At 33.4% G+C, this 24515-nt stretch overlaps 1 protein-coding gene and 1 pseudogene across 2 annotated transcripts in view; one reads left to right on the forward strand and one right to left on the reverse strand.

Annotated features, from left to right (window-relative positions):
- Positions 1 to 24515, forward strand: part of LOC143246002 (uncharacterized) — a 63334-nt gene that overhangs the window by 34471 nt on the left and 4348 nt on the right. The window lies entirely within an intron of this gene.
- Positions 2538 to 24515, reverse strand: part of LOC143247896 (uncharacterized) — a 29205-nt pseudogene continuing 7227 nt past the window's right edge. The window contains exons 3-7 of the transcript XR_013026739.1: positions 12813 to 12887; positions 12053 to 12196; positions 10827 to 10937; positions 10256 to 10356; positions 2538 to 7581 (exon numbers count right to left, since the gene is read on the reverse strand). The product of XR_013026739.1 is annotated as an uncharacterized LOC143247896 (transcript). The remainder of the gene's footprint in view (positions 7582 to 10255; positions 10357 to 10826; positions 10938 to 12052; positions 12197 to 12812; positions 12888 to 24515) is intronic.

The following is a 24515-nucleotide window of genomic DNA, read 5'->3' on the forward strand; positions in this document are numbered from 1 at the left end:
GTTTGTTGAATCATTGTAATCCATCAACTTTTCAGAGAATTTAAATAAAAAGAACCTAGACAGTCATTGTGCATCTTGAATATTTTGTGTGTGTATATAATGCAACATAAAGTTGTTACATTGTTCCCTTCAGTTGATGCTTTGATTTCCAGAAGTAGAAGTACGTTTGAAAAGATAACTTGATCTGTTGACTTCTTACTGATATCCTACAGAATAATAAAGTTATGAGCAACTCCTTACAGCAACTCCATATTGAAAAAGAACAGTGTTGCAGATTCCATCTACCTTTAGAACAAACTACTGTCTCCATTGTTGTTGTGACAAAACCATTACAACAATATTTACAAGAGACAATAAGATGAAACTTAGACTACACATTCCACCATACACAAGTTCAGCACTGGGTTGCAAAGCCACAAATGTCTACTGTAACTATAACAGGGGGATTGGACAGGTAGGTGGTTCCAGCCTTTTTAACTATTTATTATAGGAGAGCAACCTTTAATTTTCAGGTACAGTTGGAAGCTTGTGAATGTTTGATTTGCAAATATTTGTTCATTTTAACCATTGCTTATTTTCTTCTTCACAATACTTTGTTATTTGGCTAACGTTTATCTCTGGAGTCGGAGGGTTCTCTTTTGTAACCACAGTCTCTACATTTTCTCTTATCATTCCTAGACTAGCTGCAATCAACTGCTTTTGAACTAAGAAACTGAAAGACTTGCTTGATGGAATAACCTAGTAACATCATGACTGAATTCTCTTGAGGGGATAGCCAAATATAGCCAGTACTTTAGTGTACCATGATCCCTCCCTTCTGTTTTGGATGTAATCAGTTGTATGTTACTCACAGTTACTGCCTTAAAAAAAGGTTTGTTCTATATTAAGTTACTAGATTTATGTATTGTTAGATAATGCAATTTATTTAAAAGATTTACTTAGAAACTAATGTGTTAACATTGTAGCAGTTGACACTCTGAAAAGTATTGTTACATGTAGACACCTGTGGAAAATATAGTCAAGTAATTCAGCATTTGCCCTAAGTGTATGCTGATTGTTTCATTATAATTAAAAATTACAATTTTATTGCATTAAAGCAATGTGTGGAAAAATATGGGACTTGGAATAATAAAACCAGATTAAGTTTATCTGAAGGTGTTAGTGTTTTACATCTGTATAGACTTGTACTCAGTAGTGGTGAAACAAAAAAAAAGATACCACATCTAACTTGTGTCTGCCACATGTTGCTATCAGAGGCCTTTCAATAACTACTAGAACTAATCATTTAGGTTAACTTATTGTAGCCAAAACTATGCAAAATATTATTATTATCAAATCTATCTATTAAGGACAAATATGTAGTCAAACGTAATGTTCTCACTTTTGTTAGCTTTTACAAATCTGCAATACTTTATTAACTTAGGATTTTTCACCACCAAACAGGATTAACAGCAATTATCATGTTAAAGTTGTTTTATAGAACATTTCCTTAATGCTAGGCTGTTGGAAACTAGTGTCTCAGAATTGCAATGCCAGTATAAAAAAAATTACTATTTAACTTTGAACTATTAAATAAACAATAACAGTAAGATACTTACAGTAACAATTTCAACATGACAACCAAGTGAAATGTAATTCTTCATTATGAGCATTACATTTATTTGCAAGACTCATAATTGGAGGGTGGGGGGTCTAGGGGTATACCTCCATAATTAAATGGGATCAAATACCCCACACACACATACACAAAAAACACTGACAACAATTTTTTGTTTAAGTTTGTCTATGCACTTGATTGACTTTGTCAGCCAAAATAAAAGAAAACTACAGTCTTTTGGCAAGTTCTAAACATTGTTGTTTGTAACTTTTAGTGTATTTGTATATGTGTAGTGGTTATTGTGTGAAACTTATTTGTATGGGTTACAATTTTGTAGTGCACAGCAAGTAATTTAAATTGTATTTTGTTATTGTGTGGAACAACGGAATATTTTAAAACATTTTCACTGATTCAGAAATTTTTTTACTTATTTGGAAGAATCTTGCATATGAAAAATAAAATGTATTTCTCCAAGCTCAATCTCTCCCTATACTCACTGAGGCTTTGAATAGTTCAATTTTCTAATCTCTACAAAATTTGATGTATAGGATATTACAAATTAAGCTTTTTTTGTTCTTAATGTATTAACTATTCAGATATTAATATAAGTTTTATCTCTTTAAGGTTTTTGTTAATCACATCAAACACAGGCTGCTTACTCTTGCAACGAAAATTTATAATGGACTGGTGCATACTCAGGTAATTATGTAGTCTTAAAGTGTGTCCATGCTCATACCTTGTCTAGTTATGAATGGAATATATATAATTTACATCTTCTTGCCATTGAATTTGTGATTATGGTTCATTATCAACCCTATGTTAAATCCATTTATTTTAATTATTTATATCTTCACTGCAACAGAACAGCAATTGTATACTGCTGCATTCTAAATAATAGTAAATTCTAGTGTAAATACTCTGTTCCACACCATAGATTCTTAATTTTTCTTACAAAATTTATTTAATTTTACATTTTTGTTGAATTTTGAACAAAGCTAGATCTGGGCCATCTCTGCTAGCCCTCAAAATTTTTTAATCCAAAGTCAACAAAACAACATCCACTTCTACCTCATGGGTTATTCATGTTAAATTTAATTACAGGGTTTGACCATCACTCTTTTCAGACATCCCCAGCCTTTGGTACACTTAACTGTGGTCTTCGGCATGACCAATAAGCTAACAAAGCAGGAAGAGTCAGTACAATCAAGAACAAATCATAAAATGTTGGGAGTTTTATTATTTTCACATTTAGACAACATACATTCAGTCAGCTGCTTCATTAACACCACTGTTTTGTGTTAGAACCTGGCGTGTCTTAAACCAGAAAGGGACGCAAGTTGAGTGGATTTCTAGACATCAACATATTATTTATAACGTGAAAGGTTTTGTTAATGAATATGGTTATTTTCACAGAAAGCTTTCTAAACAATTATTTATAATATCTACAATACTATACATATGAATTACAAGTAAAATACAATCTGCACATACTTTTTTAACTTTGTTACAAGAAACTATCCCAACTACAAAGTACTTATGCTAGTTTCTAAATTCTCCACTGTAAATCAGTTAAGTGTATTATATATAATCCAGTAACATAAAATTCACTCTTCTAAGGTTTTCGTACCTAATAATGTGTCAGTTAACTTGAAGCCTAATTCTTTAAGTTGTGTAGAATATTTGCTAAATACAATCAGACAAACAGTTTTTATTTTTAAAGGAGGGAATTATCTGGTATACACATCATAAAGAATGTCATCATACTTTTGCATATTTTGAATAAATATCTTTTACCATAGCAATAGGCAACCACAGTTTTTAAAAAATAAAATGTTCATACAAAAATGTTGATTAAAAAAAAGACAATAAAACAGTACAAAACTGACTATAGGAAAGTGATACACCTTCTAAAAAGTGGGAGCCTTTCCTTCTTGACTCTAATGTTTTTTCTCTCATTGGAATTAGATCTGACATAACTTAAAATACAAAAAAAAATTACTTGAATCCCTTTAAAGTTAGTTCCAAGCAACAGTTAGTTATGTCATATTTAAATCTGTATTATTATTACTGTCTACCTTAACCCCAAAGATCCACATTGGAAACTTGACATTTTCATTCAGAGTAAGTTCAATAATTTCAAGATTTAGCAAAGAAAGATAAGAGTGAAGAGTTGAGCATAGGGATGTTAGTATGGAAATGTTTAAAAATGGTGAAATTTTGATGAAGCAGGAAAGTGTCTTATTGGTGTATGACACCCCGGAGAATATGTAGGTGTATATATTAATTAAAGCATACATTTTATGCTTTTTTGAGAGTTACAGGTTTATTACAAAACTGCTTTTAGTTTGAAAAAACTGATTTCTTTTACAATATAATATCTCTTGAAAACATTTTTCAGCATCTGAGGAACCTGAATGTAATTATGAAATTAATAAACAGGTAAAAGTTCCATGAAGGTTCTGTGAAATGTTTACATAGGGCACTTAGGAAATTAATGATCATTATTGAAAAAAAATCAAAACAATAACGTTATTTAAGTAGACAGACTGTATCAAACAATTATAACTAAAGGGTTAAGCTACTCGACACTGTTACTGAGTCATGGGAGAAAACATTTTACAAACGTAGTAGTTAATTGTATCAAGTATAACTACTTCCACAATAACATAAGAAGAAAAAAACGCACAAATATCTACTGCACAAGGCTCTGTCTGGCCAGATAGTTTTAAGTAGTTGATATAGGATTAGATAATTTTGAATGAGTAGTTATCAACTACTCATCATGCCCAGCTTAATCAGATGGTTTGTACATGGATTTATTCATCAATTCCTGCAGGGAAAATAACCAGATGATTTTATGAAAGTCAACTTTTATAATTGTTCTTTCAGTACAGAGAAATGGAACAATAAGACTAAGTTTTATTTAAGATGTTAAACTCCTGCTCATGTATTGTTCTAATTATTTAGTGATGCTATTCTTAAACACAAATAAACTCTCCTCATGATTAACAGAATAATAAAACATGACCTGAACCTGTAGAGATCAAGATGTAGTGTAGCACAAGTAATTTTTGATAAACACTGGTAGTGTTCAAGGAACATGTGCATTTCTTGTAGAGCTTATTTACTCTTAAGGCAAAGGTACAACACAAACACTTGTATATAAACTACTGAAACTCTGATGTTCTGAAAACAATTATAATTTGAGTATATAACACTAAAATTACCCTTTAATTACCTCAATCTTTCATATGCTACAAATTTGAAAAATAACTAAATTTAATTATATATAAAAGAACTTTATCTTGCACCTTGTGGCAAAACACATAAAAAAACGTAATTTTTATGCTGCATATTAAAATATTATGATAATAAACAATAATTTTCAAACCAATTAACCAATCAAAACTGAAATTTTTGAAAATAATAATATATTTAAATGATTCTTTGGATACTAGAACAACTTCCTGATAAGTAAGTACAGAAAATACACAGGTGCTTTCTTTACCAATAAATTAACAGTTACATTGCTATGTAGACTGCCATAAAGTATTTGTGACCAACTCAATTCGATTTCTCTCTCTTTAAAGATACAAAGTCGAGTTTATAATGTTATGTATATCTCAGTGCTCTCTTTAATTCACTTCTATGTTTCAAAATTATAGTTACCAAAAACTTCTCTTTGTTTAAATTAAAAATACAACAAAACACATACATGATATTGTTATAGTGAAAGAATAATTCTGTTAAACAGAAATTATATTTAAAAGAATCAGAAATAGCTACTTTTTGAATATTCTTATCTCACTTGTCCAAAGTTTGTCTGAAATACCTTTTTCATTACAATTCTTGGAACCTGCATAACAACAGAAATTTCCTGTAAAATTTCTTACATTTTTATGAAACTACTAGTCTGTCAAACAACTTGTAGTAATTGTCATAGCACCATCTAGAAGTTCGATCTTTCACAGACAGTTCCCCCCTTTTAAAACAAATCTTATGCTTTCCAGCAGCACTATGCTGCAACACATAAAACAATCAGGATGCTTCAAATAGTTTTAAGTAATATTTACTGTGAGATGTGTGGTTTCACTTCGTTTAGGTGGAGGTGGGGGAGGTTTCTTTTTTGCCTGGGTTGTTTGTCTTGAATGTCCATCTAATGATTTCTGTGAGTGATTATGATGCCTTTGTTTTGAATAGGAGGTTGGGGGAGAATGAAGAGCAGAGTGAGTAATAACTGATCCTTCTGGAGGTAAGAAACATGGGTCTCTGAAACCCATTATTTGGTGTGGTGTTGCTGTGAGATCAACTGATAGCTGCTGTGCAACCTTCCATTTCTTTTCCATGACACGTTGAAGGTCACGTAGAAAGAACTCTGGAGGAATAGCATTTGACTGCTGATGTTCTTGTCCACTACAACTACTGCCCGAAGAAGAGCTATGCAAAACATGGGTTTGATGTGAGAGTTTTGTAGTCTCGTTTCTTTTGGGAGGATTTGGTTTTTGATAGATGTTAGGTGTGGTAGCATCTGAAGTTGAGAATTGTGGTTGGCTAGGGCTTGAAGCCATTGCAAAGTGAACATTGCGATTATTGTCCATTGGTGACTGAGAAAAAGATATACCTCTCTTTAGAGATCCATGCTTGGGACTGTTCGGATGCGCTGGAGACTTGTGTTGAACTCCTGATCTTGGTGAAGTTCCATAACAATTGACTGAAGAAGAATCCATTTTCTGTAGTGGTTTCTGAGCTGACCGAGGAGATGTATTGCTCTGACTTTGGTTTTTGTCTGTCAGTAGTTGGGGTGAAAATCTGGATGGACTATCTGCTTCTGCTGACCTACGTTCTTTGTCTTGTTTTTTTGGTTTCGGAGGCACAACTGGTGCATTCTGTGGTGTCTTGATTTCATTCTGATTTGTTATACATGAATTCCCTTGCAACAACCTGTTTTCCTCTAATTTTGTTGGACTATGCATAACTTCATTTGGTAGAGGGGGCAAGGAGTTTAGGCTACAAGTGCTAGGCCAACTACATTGATCATCTAACTGAAGGGATGGAGGTGGTAGTGGTAAAGAATCTAAAGTAAGGGTACTACTAAAAGCTTCTGGAGGAGGGGGTGGCAGCACACCCCTGTGGAATATTTCTTCTCTAGTTTCAAGTTCTGGAGGAGGGGGAGGGAGAGGAAGGTCATCAATGTCACCGACACTATTAACTGGTGTTACTGTCCGACTGTCTGTAGAAGCAGTTTCAATGTTAGAAGTGCCATTAGCAATTACCTGAAGTTCTTCTATCTGCCTTGTTAAGGTTCCTGAGTCAACGGAATGTTTTCTCTGAAAAATCTTTGCTACACCATTTACATTAATTTTATCTTCTGTATGAGATCGTCGCAAACTTAATCGAGTTGCAGAGTTTCGACCCAGAGTGTTGCTGTTTGATGAAGCATTGATATCTTTGTTGCTTTCTTTCACTGTATCTAAACTGACAACATTATTACGGGAGTCATCAGACATAGACTGTTTTGCTATTGTACGTGTAGTACTAGTAAGAGGGATCTTTGGTGCCATATTAGGTTTGCGTTTAATGGTCCCAACAGGAAAATCTGCCTCAAATGCGATTTGGTCGTTTGTAGGAGTGCTTACACTGGAACAGCCACTACTACTACTGCTGGCACTAGACTTGGTAGAGTCTCGCCGAATGATTGAGCTTCGTTTCTGGCTGCGATCAAAAGATGAGTGACTTGCTGTCAAATCAGAATCTTGACTATGCCGCAGCTCACTGTGATTTTTTAACAATGAGCGAGAGACACTCTTCTGTTCTGTGCCTCTATGATCCTGTTGGTCAAGTATTTCCACTCCACCAGAATTAACAGACAACGTCTTTGCCATGGAACTGACAGAAAAGCTACGTGCATTGGCTAATGTATCCAAGTCTTCTTCATCGATGTCTCTTAATACGTTATCATAATTTTCTTTCAGTTGGTGGCCATACTACAAGAAATTAATCAATCATCAATAAAGTGTGATGATAATATGTTATATTAAGGGATAATAATGAACTTTTTATTATTATGATTAGCACAATATATCAGGCTTAAAACGCTTTTAACCTTGTGCTTTCTTTTTTAAATTATGAAAAACAGGGTGTTAGAAAGTTAAATCTGTATTGTTAATTCTAATTAATGATGCTTATAAGCCATAACCCAAATACTTTTTATATGCTCATAAATATTACATTCACGGCAGTTTTTTGGGTGTTTTTTAACTGAAGGCATTCATATCAAGTACTTGTTAAACCAGGATCTATCCTTATCAGAGATATTAAATATTTGCTTCATTTGGAAAATCCTACTAAGTAAAATATAATTATTACATCTTGTGAAGACCAATTTTACATTAAACACAATCAAAATTATTATTTAATCATTTTCCTATTTAAAAATACAAGGAACCCTTGAACTTGACTAACTTGTACAGCAAGCTCTCTTTCACTTATAGACTCAAAGTTGTTTGAATTAACCAGTTTTCCAATTAAGACTGCTCTTATTAAAAGACTTAAAGTAAATCATATTTATATAACAAAAAAATAATTAAAAGATAGTATGGATTTGTAATGGTATAGTTAAGATGATGCATATCCACTATTAATAAAATAATATCAAATACCTTTTCAGTTAATTTTTTATGTAAATCAGGCATCTGATTATTCACCACATCATCAGAGGTTCAAGTGGTTGATCATTCAATTTGATATCACATAATATAATCTTAATTGTTCCTTTGAAGTACATTAAAAAGTTAAAAGTTCTGTAAGTTGTTCATGAACCATAGTTTGACATCAAAAGCATCTAAGTTACAGTTTAAATGCTGAAAGGTGGAAAAAGCATTGAAAACCTATACACCAAATATGTGTGATAAGAATTGCATAAACTGCAGCTATTGTTGTTTCCTTTGGCTTCAAGATCAAACAAATGTAAAAATAGCATTTTGGTACCAGTAATGCTATACAAGATTGACTTAAATCTCTTTGTTTGTTTTTGAATTTTGCACAAAGCTACTCAAGGGCTAGCTATGCTTGCCATTCCTAATTTAGTAGTGTAAGACTAGAGGGAAGGCAGCTAGTCATCACCACCCACCACCAACTCTTGGGCTACTCTTTTACCAACGAATAGTGGAATTGACCGTCACATTATAACACCCCCACTTCTGAAAGGGCGAGCATGTTTGGCATGACCGGGATGCAAACCTGCGACCCTCAGATTACGAGTCAAACACCTTAACACACTTAGCCATGCCAGGCCAAACCATCTTTGTCCGATGGATGATATTTGTGTCCTCACCATTTTACACTAATTAAAACATTATTTGAAAAATGAATTGATGAAATAGAGCAGCTTGCACACCCTCTGATCGACAATACCATCTATTTGGCACAAGCTGCTTTTTAGATCCCATCACATCACTCCACAGGCATTCTGCAAAAATCTCTAAACAGGTGGTAAAGGGTACCTTACAACATTACAAGCAAAAGTACCCAAGCCCAAGCGATGAGAAAAATTAAAGTTAACCCATTTACAATAGGTCAAGGGTCAAGCCATATCATTTGCATTTATTGACTTGGACTCAAAATTTCATGAAATGTCTATAAGTTTGGCATCAAATTGTGGACCATAATTTAAATGTTAGTATTATATAATAGTTAATTTCTAAGTTTAAAAGTAAATATTAAAAGAACCCACCTAAGTATTAATTTTTGTATGACACATGGTATGTTCAAATTGTGTGTTTGTGATGTCCAAATACAATGTCTGTAGTTTCATATGAATTAGGAACTCATGTTACCATTATTTTAAAGCTAGAATATAGAATAAGAACCTGGCATCTTTTCTATTTGCTATGGTATGGCTTATGTAATGAATCAAACACAATGGCCCTGTTCACCTCTTTCCATTTTCAGAAACAGTCCCTTACTACAATATATCACATACAAATAACCAATCCAAAGCTCACAATGTCCCCTAGTGGCTTTCTTAACCACTTAAAAGTGTTCAGAAGTCAACTTGTTCTTTCAAACCAAGAATTCAAGCATGTAGGTCATATATTTAGTCTGCTCAAAATAAAAAATTTTTGATCATTTTATGTCATACTAAGAGATGCTCAACAATAACATACAGTAAATTTAAATTTTTATTACTTCAGTTATGTCACATTAGAAATATGAACAACAGTATGATTAATTCCTCACAACTTACTGTAGAATATCCTGATTGGAAAATAAGTTAGTATCAACATTAATCATGCTTTTTTCCCATCACTTATCACTTAGAAAGTGAATGTTGAACTTTGTCTGCATGCACAGCTTTTCAAACAGAAACAGACACTGCAGTTTATCATACTTGTACAAGATAAAAACTGATTTTACACATACAACACCATTGGTAGTTCATGGTGACCATACTCCATATTTAAGTGAAAATTTCTCAAAAACTGTAAAACTACCTCTCCAAAACATCCATTTATGAGCACTGACCTAAATAACCACTTATTTATATTGTAGATTATAATATGGATCATGAGACAAACGTTTTGCTTAATGATTAACACATTTTAAAAAGTATTTTGCTTTCTTATAGCTAAAATATTAATCTGGAGTTCTTTTTCCTACCTTGGCTATGCGTATTCCAGTTGTCCAGAGCTTTAATGTATGTAGGTCTTCAGCACACAAAATTTAATGCTCCTGCAGCATTTTACTTGAATTTCTGGATGCTAAGCAGTGAATTAGAAGAAAATTCACAGGATTAACTGAAAAATCAAATTGTTTTAGACACTGAACCTATATTAATGTGTTTGTCAATGTTAAGTGAAAAATTCATTTTTTTTGTCTTCCCATGAACATGTTAGATGTTTGAAACCTCTAGAATGCAATTTATAAATGATATTTTGTAGAAATCAACATACATTTTGTAGCACCTGTGAAGTAGACTTATTCTGATGGGAATTTGAAGCTCTCACTCAAACAAAAAACAACCTATGGTAAATGCTTGCAAAATCTTTTTAACACTTTAATCTGATTATACTCTCAAATGAATGGTTTTGTTAAGATTTTTATGTAGCCTTGAACCTATGAAATAATAGATTCATCATCTTAATAAGTACAAGTTCATGGTCTGAACATGTTCATTCTTGTAACTAAGCATAAAATTATTTTCATTCTTAGGAAAAGAGAACTTTTGTACCTTTATGGCAAAGCAAAAATCAGTGGGAGCCTTGTACTTTTTCCTCCAGCCAAATCCTTTATAGATGTTATTTACACCAAACCCAGTGAGGCACACCAAATCCTTGGAAAGCTACATAAATTAACAAAAAATTTTTTAAAACAATTTAAAATATGCTATTTTCTGTACAATGTAAAAACTGAATATATTAAATTTCAAAAATTAGTTTTGACTGATCATAAAACAAGTGTAACACACAATGGAACAAAGAGCAACATAAACAAATATTGTACTATTTTATTTAAAAGAATACCAACACTAATAATTCTGTAATTAGAACTCTGCAATTAGTGGAATATGATAACTGATGAATCGTAAGTTTCATTAAGCAATTACATTTACCTGATTGAGTTTGTCACATCAGACTTGGATAATTGGAATAATTGAAAATATTGATAATTTTGACAAAAAATGTTTGAGATATTAAGTAATTTAATCATAGTTTGATCAATCAATTATTTTACAGGACGGTAATCAATCTAATTGATTAATCACTTTGCTCTATATGTGACAATTTGACATAGATGGTCAGTATTAGGAAAACGTTTATGCCTTAAGGGCCCCAAATTTGTATACTGATTGTAGTGACCTTTACAAGAAAAGTTCCAAGAAACAAACAAGAGAGACAATTAACTTGAAAATCGTGAGCTGACATTATTTGACAAACAAAGTACAATTGGTTACACCCATCAATGACAGATGCAGGCCTTAGAAGACTATAGAGCAAGAATAGTGTCACCTAAATCCAATCCTAATAAGGTTATGTAAGCAACATTAATATGCATGAATAAAATATTACAGTAAGGGACAGGGGGGGGAGAGGCTTAGTTGTTCACTTGTAGGGACCTCAAATATCTGGTTCATGAATTTCAATTGTGCAACAGATGAGCCCTTGGCTTCTCCAAAGTGTTAATTTTGTGTATATTATTAGAAGGCCTATGCAAATTGGGACTTAGTATCATAATATGATTCCCTGATAAGTGACTGACACTCAAAACTTTCAATTGAGTGCTCTCTTTTTCCAAGAGCTAAAAGTTATTATCATTATGTTTTCCTTACTAGAAGATTTTTCAATATTTCTGAATGTATCATATGAAATTCAGCAATACAAGTTCAAAACATTAACAATTATGATTAAATCTGAACTTTTTACTTGTAATGAAGGCTCCTCTCAAAAAATGGACTACCTTTGACTTTCCTTTTGGATTATAATACAAGCCTGATGCACGGAGGACAAAAAAGTACTTTTTCCAAGCCTTTATTCCATCATGTTTTAAGTATAAATTGCCTTCCATTTCTGGAACCGCTATTCTTGTTGCTGAGAAAAATTCCTAAAAGAACAAAATAACTTCCTGTTAATAAAAAGTTTGTATACTCTGCATATAATTTACAGTACTAAACTTTATTATTACATATATTGTAAAAGGACCTGGTAATTGTTTTCATGAACTTCACAAATATTAATCAATTTATTTTCTAAAAAAAGTCAACTTTTAGAGTGATAACAAATATTATACCAATATTTAATATGCACTTAAGAGTATATTTCAAATAAAGGATTACGTGACAACATTTAGACAATCTTATATATTTATAAACGGCTGGTATGGGTAGAGAAAGCACTAGTAGAGGAGCGAATAAAATTTCAACCTTCTTCAGTCATCATGAACCTGACGATGACCAAAAAAAGGTTGAAACGTTGTTTGCTCCTCTACTAGTGCTTTCTCTACCCATACAAGCCGTTTCTAAATGTATAATTTTCTCTGCAAGTGGGTTTTCTTGTCATCATGAATTTAGGCAATCTATTTGTTCATTTAGTTATGACAAATGTTACTATAACCTAATACAATGTTTAGACTCTTTAATTTCTTGTTGTTGTTTTGAATTAAGCACACAGCATAAATTATTATGCCCTTGAAAGTTCTAGAAGTACTTAAAACCAATTACTTCAATTAGAGTAGCTTTGCCTTCATCATCCATTTCAGCACCTTTCTGTGATGATGTGCATCCAAGAAGATAGTCCTATTAGAAAGAGAAAACTCAATATTCTTTTGCATCAAAACATATATATATATATATATATATATATATATACACATTGCTGGCCAAAATCTTAAGGCCAATTTAAATTTATATCATGAAAAAATAAGTATAATACAACATTCATTGTACATGTAATGTTCAAACAGACTTGTTTTTAATTATATGTAGTCTGTATTTAGGTTTTATTTGTACATAATAATCACGGAAGCTGAATTGGTTTAAGTAACAAACCAAATTATATTAAAATAAAATATAATCACTGGTTATATCATAATAAGTCAAATATGAGCTATTCACCTGTCACGTTACATAACTTATAACATAATAAAGGCAAAATATTAGTTTAATTTATTAAAACTGTATTCATATTAACATTACACTTCAAACTATTGTGGAAATGTCATGTAACACTATGTTACAACTGAAACATCTTCATATTAACATGTACTTCAAACTATTGTGGAAATGTCATGTAACATAGATAGCCCTCGTGTAGCTTTGCTTGAAATTCAAAAAAACAAACAAAAAACTAAAACATAGATTAATATACTCTAATACTGCATAAAAGGATTACAACTGCTGCTTCTATGCCGCTAAATATGTTGCGTGCTTTCAGCTGTGAACGCTTTATAAATATAACAGTCAACCCCGCTATTTGAGAATCCCTTTTTGCGATTGTCTACTGATATGTAGCCCTTTCTTACTCTAATGACAAGTGTATTATAGAATTCATGGTTTTCAATCCATTGCCACAAATATATCGCTCCATACTTTTGGGGGGCTGTGGGCAGGCTATAAAAGTGACGGTCAAAACCAATATCTAATATGGAAAAGCTCAAAGCTAACGATGGATGTTGCTGACTAGCTGTCTTTCTTCTAGTCTGTTAGTTCAAATTTAGGGACGGCTATGCGGTGACTGACACTTGTATAGCTTTGCACAGATATTCTGAAATAAACAAAATCCGTCAAACTCTCTTACATACCAGTGATGACAAGAAAACCCACTTGTTGAGAAAAAATATACGTGTGAAAACGGCTGGTGTGGCTTTGTTCGTTTCTCTACATAAAAATATTCTCAACTCAAATCAGCCGTTTATACATATACGTATTTTTCTCTTACATACCACAATAACCTAGTTTTCAGAATTTGGAAAATATTTCCAGATACGTATCATTGCGAAGCTCTTTCACAAAAGAACAACAACAAAAAAACACGCAAAACAAAAACAAAAAAAACACGAGAAATGTTTATTTATCGAGAGGTAAACAGAATTCTGCAACCCTTTCTTCAATTGACGTAGACAGAAGTGGCTCAGCAGTTAGTGTAATGTGCTGAGGATCGAGAGGGGTCTGAAGATTTGAAATGTGTTTCCGTTGAACAATCTGCATTTTTATAAAAGTGACAGTAAACCAAATTACTACTACATGTACTATTGGCTAGTTTACACTCTAGTGAGTAGTTGGAATTATTTGCGTTGGACACACCATCTTTTAACCCCCGTAATTTACTTACTTTAAACAGATGGTAATTCCGGTTTTGTGCTTTTAAGCCTTTTTTTTTTTTAAATGTATATCTAATACTATTCAAACTTCTGCCACCCTCGAATTAATCAGCTGCTGTTCACTTTTACAGCAGTCTTTGTGAAGCACCTAATTCCTGCCTCTTGGCTGGTGACTAGACTTACATTATCTTTGTAACCTAGTTTGTACAATTATTAATTTTAGCCAATCGTAACAACCGCTCGAGACTGTTTTAATACTTTTTTAGGGATAAGAATGCATAAATAATATTTAATGTTATATTTACTTGGATCATTTAATTCAACTCGTCATACTATGGTTTTGTCATTCTCCATCTCTTCATCCGCAAAAATTACTTCAATATTACTATTTAGTAAATAAATACATATATGGTATATGAACGTGCTTTTTGTTCTTTCTCCTTGTATTAATATTGAACCTTTCCAAATTTATTGTTTTTTGCGGTTCTCATACCACCTTCGTCAAGAATGTTAAATTCCTTTCACTTTAGCTACCTATTGTACAGCGTTATTCACCCCTTTTGTATTCTCGTGGGAAAAATAGTTGGTATATGTGAAGTTAGGTTTTTTCTACTGATGGTAAGGTAATCTCTGTAGATAATGACCTCTTTGTTTTTTATTGCTGAATGATCAGTCACGCGTGTAAGCGCTAATTGCTCTGGAGTAGCTGAAGTGAGAATTATTCAGTCTGGAACACGCTCGTGAGAAATATTATTTGGAACTAGAGTTTTGTTTCTCTTTTAATTTTGCGCAAAGCTACACGAGGATATCTGCGCTAGTCGTTCCTAATTTAGCAGTGTAATGCAAGAGGGAAAGCAGCTAGTCATCACTACCCACCGCCAACTCTTGGGCTACTCTTTTACCAACGAATAGTGGAATTGACTGTTACTTTATAACGCCCCCCACGGCTGGAAGAGCGAGCATGTTTGGTGTGACTGGAATTCAAACCAACGATACTCAGATTACAAGTCCAGTGCTTTAACCGCCTGGCCATGCCAGGCATTTGGAACTAGAAATTATCGAAGTAGTTCTAACTCTCCAGTAAAAGCTATGTGTTCTCTGTGGTCGTTAATATTATTTGTTTTAAATAAATATTGTTTATTACGATAACACGTTTATGTTGACTGTATTTATTTTCCATGACTTTAGTAATTATCTTGTTATAGCTCCCGTTATTAGCGGATCACACCTGTTTTGTTTCAACTCCCGTTATTACGTAACAGACCTGTCTTGCGACAGTTACCGTTATTAACTACATGACTTGACGCTGTCAGTTTTGCACACCAGGATTAATTAATTGTGTAATTTATTATACAAAATGAAAAAAGTACTTTATTTAGTTATAAAAACCTGTCCACATGCGGCCCTCATAATATTTTTGTGAGGAAGAACAATTTGGTATACTTGACTTCAAAGATATGCATCATGTGGGCTAACCAGCTAGGTTAAAAACTGTAATTAAGACTCGAACAAATCCAGGGTGTGTGGCAATCAGTCAACATCATTCTGAGAGTGGTAACGCCCCCAGAACTAAAAGTACTGTTGTAGGGCTGGAGACGTGACGTTACTGAACACACTTTGAACCTTCTGCTGTGGGGCACATTATAGAAATAACAGTCAATTCTCTTATTATGTCCACGAACAAAGTAACAAAAAACGGACAAATTCTTCGTTTAACATTAAATGTTATGGCAAGCTGCCTTTCCTGTGGTTAGAACCTCAAAATTAGAGACGACTATACTCAAGTCTTAAAGACCCTTGTGCGCATAAGTAGCCGTTGAAGATAAACATTCCAATTTGTGGAGTAAAGCTGTCCAAATTACTATTCTGTATCTAAGAGTGCCTTAGTTTGGTTTGTGCCTCTTCCGGCAGAGGTCTTCATCCTGTTTTATTAGGTTCTTTCGCTACCAAATTCTCCCATGTGGCTTTCGCGCAGACTTCAGAAGAAAACATTGCGACGCCCGTCGTCGTGTATGGGCACAATAACTGTTAAGAGAATCTCGTATTTTCTTGTTATTACTGTTGCCAACATTATGCATAAATTAACATAATTATAAAACTCAAGAAATTGCAGTTTGTAGATTAAAGATTAACAATTTTCTAAGAAGATCCTTACTTTTTTGGTATCGTTGTTGACGAGCCAAGTAGGAAGATGCGAAGATGGTTGCAATAACACAGTACAGAGACTTTCAAACGCGTTTGTTAGCAGACAACCTGAAAAGTCTCTATTGTTGTCATACCAGCGGAACATAGTGGGAACTTTATACCACGTTGCCGCTTCTTTACTTCTTGCATTGATTTATGCTATCATTTCAAGGACAACCGATATAGCAAAATGGACAAAATCCTCCATCTATAAAGAAGTAAATAATCCGCTCAAAACTAGAACAAATAAATTTTAATTACCATCAGATTTTTACTATCCATTGTTCTGCCTCTGCTACTTCTTGCATAAGTAGTTATAATCGCTAGAACATTAGCAACTTAGCTAATTTCCAGTGTTGTGTCCAACAGGGGAGGAATAGATACCTCATTTGGAAACCTTTGTCAACTTCCTCTGACCGGTTCCACAGCTGGATTATAAGATTTATTATTTAAGATTTTTAATTTCTCTAACTGACATAAACGCGTCCAAATTTATTGAATAGTTAGGTTAGTCGTGTTTGTTTGTTTCTTTACTTGAGCCGAAAGACGCATCTCTAATCAAATAAGGCTTAATGGTAGTCTGGTACATCATCAGAACTTCCTAAAACTGTGCAAAAATAGCTTTGGAAACTTTAGCTTATTTCTAGGATAAACAGATACTTCTTGAAGGCAAACAAATCCTATTTTTTTAGTATTTGTTAATACTTGAACTCCATTCTGGTACATCTCTTCTGTAAAAACTGTGAATATTTTGTGATGTTTAAATTTACCTTCATTTATAATGGGTCGAGAAACGCATACTTTCACAAGAAATAAAGTTAAAAGTAAATCACGCTTTTTTTTTCTTCCGACAAGTTAAAACCAAGTTAATAACATTTCCTTCTCATATAACATTTAATCTGATATTATATTAGGAAATACGAACTGAAGTAGCTTTTTCTTTCATTTTTTCTGGAATTTTTCCATCAAATTTGTTTGTTTAAGAGAAGAGCCACATTTGGTTGTCAACGTTGTCTATCACGGGGGAATCAAACCTTGGATTTTAGCACTGTAAGTCCATAAATTTACCGCTGTTATACCGTGCATCAAAAAGAAAAAAGATAAAAGTGGCTGCTAAAGGTAAAAGTTGATTCTTTTTAAACGGTTTAATAAATAAGATAAGTTTTTAAACGGTTTAATAAATACAGATAAGTTTTTAAACGGTTTACTAAATACAGATAAGTTTTTTTTCTAATTTTAAGCTCAAAGTCCCAGTTTTTTTTTTTTTTTCTCACTGGCTGTTACTCAGCATAAGGAAATTAATTTTTAAATATTCCTTTTAATCAAGTGATATTCAGTTTTTATATTATTTATTCAGGTTTAACCAGTTTGTTTTATCACAATGAACGAAAAAACTATGAATTATTTAAAAAACTTTACGAAATTGCCTGACGCATAAAATGCACGAACCAGATCTCCTGCCAAAAGTCAAATATAAATAAACGAACGAACCTGAGCCTCTGTTAACAGTCCATTGTAAATGAGTTCTTTACTTTTTTCTGTTATGACCTCCATATCAAACGATAAGTAAAATATATAATGTGGTTTTAAAGGCGACACGGTCTGCGCAACAGTTTTAAAGTACGTTAATATCAGGTATTGCACTTTAATGTTGCTACGTATTAATACACTATGTAACAAAATTTTTACTTTTTATTGTTCCTGGGCAGAAAGTGTTATTTCCCAATTGCTTATGTCTAAAGTAAACGGAGATCTATTTCTCTCTTCAAACTTTACTTTTGTGACCTGGGAGCGTATAACGAAATCGTGGTGGGAGACTATATTTGGGAGCTAATACGTGAAAGTGATTACAGTCACAAATCTCGAGAAACTACTCCTTTCTAAACATTTTTGTTCATTTTTGTATAACTTTAGTATAGATACATGTAAATCTTGATTCACATGTTGTTTTATTCAGACATCATGCAAATGAAAATGTGCAAATTTGCCAGTTTTTACATGTAAAATAGGTTCATTTCTAAATTTTATTATCCAGGTCACAAAAGCAAAGTTTGAAGGGAATAATGACCATTTTCTGTACTTTTACAACATAAGCAATGGAGATATAACACATACTATCCAGGAACAAAATTTGTATAACATAGTGTAATTCATCTCGGACAAGTCTCCGATTTATCATGTTAGGTATGCTACGTATTAATATTTCAAACAGCTGCAAATATTAATTTAAAAACTAATTAACTGTTAATATGTATCCAATTTATGATGTTTGCCAACATGATTAATACATACAATTTTCTTTCTTAACACAAATATGTTTTAAGGTGCAAACAAAAACAATAAATTTATAGTAACGGCAATTACAAATAGTTATTTAAAATATTGGTTTATATACAAGACTTCTATATCGTCCAGATCTGAATAGTTTACCAATGATCCAGGTCCACGACGAGCATATTAATTCTGAGTTGATATTATTACAACTCGCTTAAGCTAGCCATTGGTTAGCTTAATGCCACTTATAAGCTGAGTTTTACCGACAAAGATTTTTAATGTCCTCGTAAACATGATAACGTCTGAAGTTAAACGGTTTGTAATGTTCGAAATCGATAAAGTTTCCTAGTCAGATTCTGTAGTTTTCCAATTAATAGGCGTTAATAACAATTATAATTTCCGAAGCCTATAGCACGCTCACTATAGTTGACTAATAATTGTCTCTTGGCGCATTGATTTATATAGCTTGAGGCGAATTTTTAGAGCGTTCAACAATGTTCGAATAAGCCAGCGTTTTCCTAAAACAAATATTGTTTATTGGTACTCTCAAGAACCTTCTACAAATTTCGAGAACAATACACATCCAACAATATACATCGCATGCTTGAAAAAAGCTACTGAAAGAAACATAGACACTAAAATAAATGTACAACAGTAAATCTGTTACAATATCTGTAAAGCATTATGCAAGTAAAAGATCCCGTAAGAAAAAAAATTAATTGAAGCCTATTTTGATATGCATTTTGTTCGTTAGCCTTTTTTGTATTAAAGGTATATTTATTTATCAGTACACAGCACTGCTCGAAAGCTGTCGTGAAAACAGCTTTTTCAAAGAAACGCGTTCTGGGTGCAGTGGTTACATTATAGAAATCGGCTATCTGTAAACGATATGATCCATTAATTACAGTTTTATATATTAAAATGATGTTCAGCTCAAAAATAATCCTACTTGCAGAACCGTGTTATTACAACTTTTAAAAGACAATAAGAATAGTATAGGCGGCGTAACCGAGGAGGGGGAGGTACTAAAGGTACATTATCCTCCCTTGGAACAAAGACTAGTATATATTTATCAGGAACATGACTTTTCAACTTTGACATTCAATGATGACGGTTAACCTAGTAAATAAAACTTCTCCTAATCGTTGGTGCTTCCTAAGTTATATTTTATTCTGTCCTCTGTGAATAATTTTTTAAATTGAAGCGATTATGGGAAAAATATTACAAGAATACAACAAAAGATCATGTAGTACCAGAGGGTGTGTAAACCGCCGGGTTTGTAGTATATTTTGATGTTTATCGTTTCTTATAACCTTAAAATGTATTTTCAAATTTAGGAGCCAAATAACTTCACAATTAAGTGTTTGTGTGTATCTTAAATGTATAATACCAATGACTCGGCTGTAAGTACAACTGTGACGTTACCTCCAGAACAGTAAAATATACATAAGTATGAAGTGATTTTCAATGGATGTGAAGCTGCTCTAGGAGAAATAACCAAGCTCAAGGTTTGAGACGAGTCCTGTTTACAGGTTAATCCAAACTGTTTGACAACAGTCCACAATAGTTTGTTGAATGGTCAACCAGAAAACTGTCAACGTGCAGTGTATATAGTGAAGTGTGTTGAAGGATAATTCCACTATGGAGTGTACCTCAGCCAAGTAGTTGCGTTGAAGATCTAGTTAAAACTTGTAGAATTCTGGCTGCTGGCGAACGGATTCTTATCAATCACACCCTGTTTTTAAGAACGAGACCTGTTTGGCAGGGATTTATTTGTCTTCGAGTAAGACTGTGTTTCCAAGTATGTCACCAAACCTAAACGTAGAAGAAAGCCTATGGAACATTATCAACCTTGGCTTGGCTGGCATAGTGTGCTATTGAATATCATTAAGGCTTATAGAGTGGCTGATATGGTGAAACAGGAACCCACAAGCTTTGCTGTACTGGAGGATATAGAATATTTGGAGCAATATTTGACAGTCATAAATTGATAAACTTACGGTCGATCAAAAACAAATAGTAGAAACTCTGTTTAGAGCCAACAGCAATTACTAGAGCACTGATACAACCTATTTATCTTTCTTTTTTGTTTTTAATAATGTAATTTACTTACGAAAGATTGGCCATTTCCTTGCATTTACTTATTATTTATGGCTCCTACACTGTACGTGTATTTAACTATAGTTCAAGGGAAAACTTTCAATAACAGAAAGCGTGGTTAGTCTACGCCTATTGTTATTGACAAATATATTTTTAAAACTTTAACCTGTTGACTGCCAAGTATTTCAGCTGCTACAATACAACTCCAATGCTTCTTCACTTTGTACCTTTTTCGTGACGCCATTTTGGATCGAAAGTGAAAGAATACGTAAGTAGGTCAAATGCATGTATGGTGCTGACATCTAGCGTTGAAGTTGGGTATTATTGAGAACGAATTAACTCGTCCGTGGCACTGTGTTACCGATCGGCTTGGACGAATTATCTCGTCTACGGCACTGAACAGGTTAAGCTTTGACTAATTATTATGGCGTTTTGGCTTATTCAGTAAAACGAAATAACCATTCGTTGTGGAAGAACTGTTAGTTCCACCTTTTCACTCGTTTGTACCACGTGTAACCCGAGTTCAAATTTTGCAAACATAAATACGTTTATAAAAATAAAAGGTGAGTTGCCCATTTGCAAAAATGACAAAATGGAAGTAAGTATTTAACATATATATTATGTGGGTTAAATTTTATAAAGAATCACAGAAATAAGTTGAAAATCCAACCAATAATTTTAGCCTTTTATTTTTACAATATTTTAACTTATATTATTGAAGACAGCTATAATATTTCTACCAGATTCTCAAAAATTCTGACTCTGTAACAAAAAAAAAACGTTAGTGCAAATTAATAATTATCGAGTATGTTGTTATTGAACACAAAACCTTGATCATATTTACGCTGTACGTAATTTTAAACCTCGTGATATGTTCGTATTTGAGTCTGACGTTTCATAAGAATGTGTAATAAGAAACATGTACTTTCTACCCACCTTCTCGGAAGACGTTGGCACAGCTCAGCTGTTGAAAAAAAATATGCATATAACGCCAATGGTACGTGCTGAAACATTTATTGATTCAGCACTTAACTGAACTTTAGTAGCGAAAGTAACAAGTGGCGTGTTTTTACATTTTTAATGAACAATTATACTTCACAGCGACCTCTTTTGTAAACTTTTAAATTTTAGAAGCTTTGACTACTAATGATAATAAATTTGGATAAGGACCTGGGTACTACAAAATACTTAAGATTTTAAGGTATTGCGTGATCTTTTTCTGTTTTCTGTTTGCTATGGAACCCGAATGTCTCTGGTAAAACAAAAATACAAGTGATAAAGGAAAATGTATGCTTGGTTTTGTTTTTTCCACCGACGCCATTATTATCGGATACCATTTTTTAACTTACGTGTCTATATAAAAATCATCCCCACAGTATCAGATTGATGTTAGTGAGGGCTTTACTTCCTTTCTCTGTATCGCGTGACTCTTCTTCGCTCTGAATTGCCCATTTTAGATTTACCCTTATATGACCTCTGCCACAAATCGCACAATTCTGTCATAATATACATTTATGGCCTCGAAGTCTGTATTGAGATATGAACAGGGAAGTTGAGAGTTGCATGCAGCTCCTCCTGGTCTTTCATTGTGTTTTTCAAAAAAAGAAAAAAATGACAGTAATTTTCTGTTTAGCATTTACTACTGGATAACTTATCGTCAGTAATAAGAAATATGGATTACTTCCCACCAATAACAAGAAAGAACAGATTCTGACAAGGTTCCTTTCGAGAATAGTTTCTTTCGGAACCAACAACAGGGCATAATGCGCTTTGGTTCCGTACTCGAAACTAATTTGTATGAACGATACGTTTAATTAATTTTTTTTTGTCTTGTGCGACTTCGATCTTTCCACGACGCAACCATGACAACCACTGATCTAATGGTGAATTTTCTGGATTGCGTACGGGCAGGTTCAAGATTTGAACCACGGTATGTCTTGCACTTAGGGCTAATAGTCTTTCACTAAGCAGGGATATATTGTTGATTATTTGTCTTTATTCTGATAGGTAATCAAAGGCACATCTACTGATGGTATTAGAATATTTACTTTAGGTTTTTTATTTTCTTCCAAGGTTTTGTTTCATTGTAACAAGGACTGTTGTTAAATTGCTATTTACTTAGATAGCAGGTGTTGATGTTCGATTCGTTTTATGAGTGTTTTAATCCGTAGTTTCCGTCATATACAAGAATAACAACTTGACTTAATGTTTCTCATCACCTAATACATGTTATAATCCAGCTTAAATCTGCTTTCTTTATTCAATTAATATCATAACAGTTCACGGAAAATGATGTACACTGCTTAGACCACTACTATATCTGTCGTATCCCAACCAGACAAATATTAGCCCGGCATGGGCGTTGTGGTTAGAGTGCTCGACTCGCAATTTGCTGGTCGCGGGTTCGAATCCCCGTTACACTAAGCATGCCCGTCCTTTCAGCCGTGAAAGCGTTATAATGTGACTATCAATCTCACTATTCGTTGGTAAAATAGTAACCCAAGAATTGGCGGTGGGTGTTGATGACTAACTTACCTTCCCTCTAGTTTTTTCACTGCTAAATTAGGGACGGCTAGCTAAGGTGACCATCGCGTAGTTTTGCACGAAATTCAACCCAAACAAACAAAACGCCCTCAGTGGAACAGCGGTATGTCTGCGGACTCGCACCGCTAGAAACCAGGTTTTGACGCCCTTGGTGGGTAGAGCACAGATAGCCCATTGTGTGTGTTTGTGCTTAATTCTACGCAAGCAGACTAACAAACAAAACAAACCTATTCGTCTATAAATCGAAGTGATACAAAACTCACTGTCCTCTGAATCATCAGTTTTAAATTTCAGTTCTTCATCTGACCAGTGATATGCAGATTGAAATTGTCATCATGTTTGTGCGCATCACGTAAACACTGAATCTCGTAGTCTGGTAGTCTCGGTTTTCAGGGGATGTGATTAGAAACAGTCCAACGAGAGTTAATGTGTTTTCGTGTGTGTGAAACAGGCAGATTTTTTATTACATGTTTCAAACTAAACCTTTACACATTTTCTATTCTCACGCTTTCATTCCTTCATTGTTTTATTGTTCAGACATAGTAATAGGCAAAAGACCGCGTTGAGACGGGCTAGGACAGTTGTAACTTATTATATAACATTCTTTCTAACTTTCACTTACGTGTTTGGCCAGGCGGTTAAGGAACTCGACTCGTAATCTGAGGATCCCTGGTTCGAATCCCCGTTACACCAAACATGCTCGCCGTTTCAGAAAAGAAAAGCAGAAAACAAAGGACAGGTTTGGAAAACCAAAATGGACACTCTTACGTTTTTCCAACACGATATATGAAAACAAAGTAAAGAGGCTACCATTAGAATGAGTTAAGAACTGTTACTGCAAAACTAACGAACCGAAGAACCTCTGCTTTTCACGAATGAGGTAATTCTAAAGAATCGAAACAAGCAGTTGTCGAAATTCGACTAAAGTTTTACAACAGTTGGATGAAATGAATCACATACAGCTGCAAATATTTATCTTTATAAAGACAAGAAGGAAGTGAAA

Source organism: Tachypleus tridentatus, chromosome 3 (genome assembly GCF_004210375.1).
Source record: "Tachypleus tridentatus isolate NWPU-2018 chromosome 3, ASM421037v1, whole genome shotgun sequence".
NCBI classification, from domain to species: domain Eukaryota; kingdom Metazoa; phylum Arthropoda; class Merostomata; order Xiphosura; family Limulidae; genus Tachypleus; species Tachypleus tridentatus.